Raw genomic sequence first — 3,249 nt, 5'->3', positions numbered from 1 at the left:
TACTGTCATCCTCTCTCAGGTACCTTGACCCTTATATTTTATGTAGAAGAATTTGCCCTTTCAAACCACATCCTTGGATTATTTCTAGTATCAACTTCCTTCTGTCCTACTAATGTGTTCTGAATGAAGCTGGAGAAACTCATGAAATCATGCTGAGTGGGTCCACTACAAGTTTACAGAATGTAAACTCAGATATGCCCTTGATATATCAAGGCATTTTTTTTTACTACTACTTAATTGATTCACTATCCTATACATCCCAGATACTTTTCCCAAGCTTTTTGTCTCACTTCAAGTCTCCCACAGTTCTTCTTCATCCTAAATCTCAGTTGATAGCCTTGCTTCATATTTCACTGAAAAAAAAGGCCATTTTCAGATACCTTCTTACTCTCTGCTGTTCTTTATTTCACATCACTCCCATGCCTTCTCTCACTAACTCCTCATTCCCCCCGTTTTACATAAGAGGTGACCTTTCTCTTTGACAATGCCAACTCCTCTAAATGCACAAATGACCCCACTTCGTGCCATCTTTTGCAGCATATTACCTCCTCTATCCTCCTTACTGTCTCACCGATATTTAATGATTCCCTATCTACTAACTACTTACAATGTACTTCTCCTTCACCCTCAAAAACCCCTCATTTGTTCCAAAGTCAAGTCTCCTCGTGTCGATCTCCTTCCTTCCCTAGCTTCCTTTGAGTCTTAGTTTCAGTCCCTTGTTTCTCAAGTAGCCAATCCTAGCTGTGCATATCCTTTGATCCAGCAATGCTACTACTAACTGTATCCTAAAAAGATTTTTTAAAAAGTAGGGGGAGAGGAAGGACATATTTGAACAAAAATGTTTAGAGCAGCTTTTTTGTGGTGGCAAAGAATTGGGAATTGAGGGCATGTCCATCATTTGGGAAATAGCTGATGAGTTTGGTATGTGATTGTAAAAATACTACTGTGCAATAAAAAATGACAAGCAAGATAATTTGAGAAAACCCTGGAAAAACTTTCATGACCTGATGCAAAGTGAAACAAGGAGAACTAAAAGGACATTGTATGATGATCAACTATTAATGGCTTAACTATTCTCAACAATACAATGATCCAAGACAGTTCCAAAGGACTCATGATGAAAAAATGCTACTCACCTCCAGAGAAAGAACTGATGGAGTCTGAATGCAGATTGAAGCACACTATTTTTAACTTTATTTTTTCATGGTTTTGGTTTTGGTTTTGCTCCGTTTTCTTTCATAACATGAATAATATGGAAATATATTTTGCAAGATTGCACATGTCTAATCTATATAAAATTGCTTACTGTCTCAGGGAGGGAGAAGGGGAGGAATAGTAAGAGAAAATTTAGAATTCAAAATTAAACAAAAAAAGATAAAAATTATTTTACATGTAATTGAGAAAAATAAAATACTATTCAAAAATAAAGTTAAAAAAAGCCTTTCCCAGATCTTAATCTTTATGCCTTCTTTCTTAGAATACTCTCAATTTAACCTGTATATATCTTATCTTGTTTGTATATAGTTCTTTGCATGTGCATGTTGTCTTCCCCTGTGAAACTGTGAGCTCCTTGAGAGCAGAGAGTTTCTTTTTAGCTTTTCTTTTCTTTCTTTTTTTTTCCACCTAGCCCTTAGCACAGTGCCTGATAGATAGTAGATATTTAGTAAATGCTAGTTGCCTGACCAACACAGTTCCATCTCTAAGTAAAAGGAACTGGCTTTAGAGATTAAAATTTTAATTTCAATTTCAATTTTGGATTTAGAGACTCAACTTGAGGTGGAACTACTGTTGGCCCTCAAAAAAATCCTTGTTGATTGATGTACAAAATAAGTCCTAGCCTACTTGCAAAGATAATTGCCATGTATGTACTCTCATGTTCATGCAAATTTAGGAAATTTGGCACACTAAAGATAAAATTATGATAAAGTTAACAAAGTTAAAAATTTTAAAAATCACTATATAACCTGCTTGATTTAAATTCAGAAAAAAATCCTGGAGTTCATTACTTCTGCTAATCATTAGTTCTAAGGTCCTGATAGTCGAACTTTGAACTCATGGCTATTCCCTAAAATGTGTCTACCACTAAGTGTGAAGGAAGTGAGTATTCCTAGATGAAGAAATCACATATCTGCCTCAAATTCTGGCTTAAAGACAGTCCTGTTTTGACAACCTTGTTTTCTTCTTCAGAGATTAAAATGGATTTTTTTCCCCTTTTGTATCATTACCAGGATTATCTTGTTATAATAATTTGAAAGAAAAATTAAGGAGAGAATTGTATGACACAAGTCAGTCTGGGTCAGAGACAAACTGAATGCCATAAAAACACACATTTAAGTCTTCAGTAACTGCCCCGATCCTGGTTGCTGGGACTGGTGAAAGAGGTGGGGAGGTAGTTAAATCCTTGGTGTTCTCTGTAAAGTGTTGAGTAAGATAATGCCATATTAACTTAGTCGTTATTTCCCCGACCATTGATGTACTTTGAAATTTATGGTGAAAGGCCAAGTGAGTATTTCAAATCAATCTGATTTCAGCTCTGGTCTTCCAAGGACAAGGCTACTAGGACAGAGCTCATTTTACAAAGGACTTTTCAGAACTACCATTGATCTCTGGTTGAAAGTGCCACCTACTGGTCAATAGAAATATGTGCAGCTCAAGGCAGCTGCTTGTCTTTAGCAGACTAAACCTGTATCAAGGGAAAAGAGAGAACAATGTATTTTGTGTGCCAAGAAACTAATTCACCCACATACCGGGAATCAAGTTTACCTGTGAACGATATTGAATCAACAAATCTGTTCAATATCAAAAGGATGTTCTCCGATAATTGGCTGCCCAGACACTAAAGCTAATATTCTTAAATTTGAAGATTGTATACAGTTCCCATACAAAGCACTGGGAGAAATACCTTGGCAAACATTAATCTTAAAAATTCATAGCTCAATCAGTCAATAAATGTAATAATCCAGGAGCGATTTCTAGAACTACAAGAGCTTTATAAGCCATGGCATTTCCTGTAGCTATCATCACAGTTCAAAAGCCACACTAACTGTTTGAGACCTGTCAGAGAAGTAAGAAGGGAAATAAAAACGTATCTTGTAGGAGTCCATTTATGAGATTTAGGAAAACATTTTACACAGCTCTGTGACTCATACCTACTGCTGCTTACAATTATTCTCAGTGTTTTTATTTTTTGTTTTTATGTCTTGTTGTTGTTGTTTTGTGAGGGGGATGGGTGAGGAAAGGCTAATCTTT

This window comes from Phascolarctos cinereus, unplaced genomic scaffold (assembly GCF_003287225.1).
Source record: "Phascolarctos cinereus isolate Bilbo 61053 unplaced genomic scaffold, phaCin_HiC Scaffold_726;HRSCAF=1367, whole genome shotgun sequence".
Taxonomy (NCBI): Eukaryota; Metazoa; Chordata; class Mammalia; order Diprotodontia; family Phascolarctidae; genus Phascolarctos; species Phascolarctos cinereus.
This window is presented reverse-complemented; position numbering follows the sequence as displayed.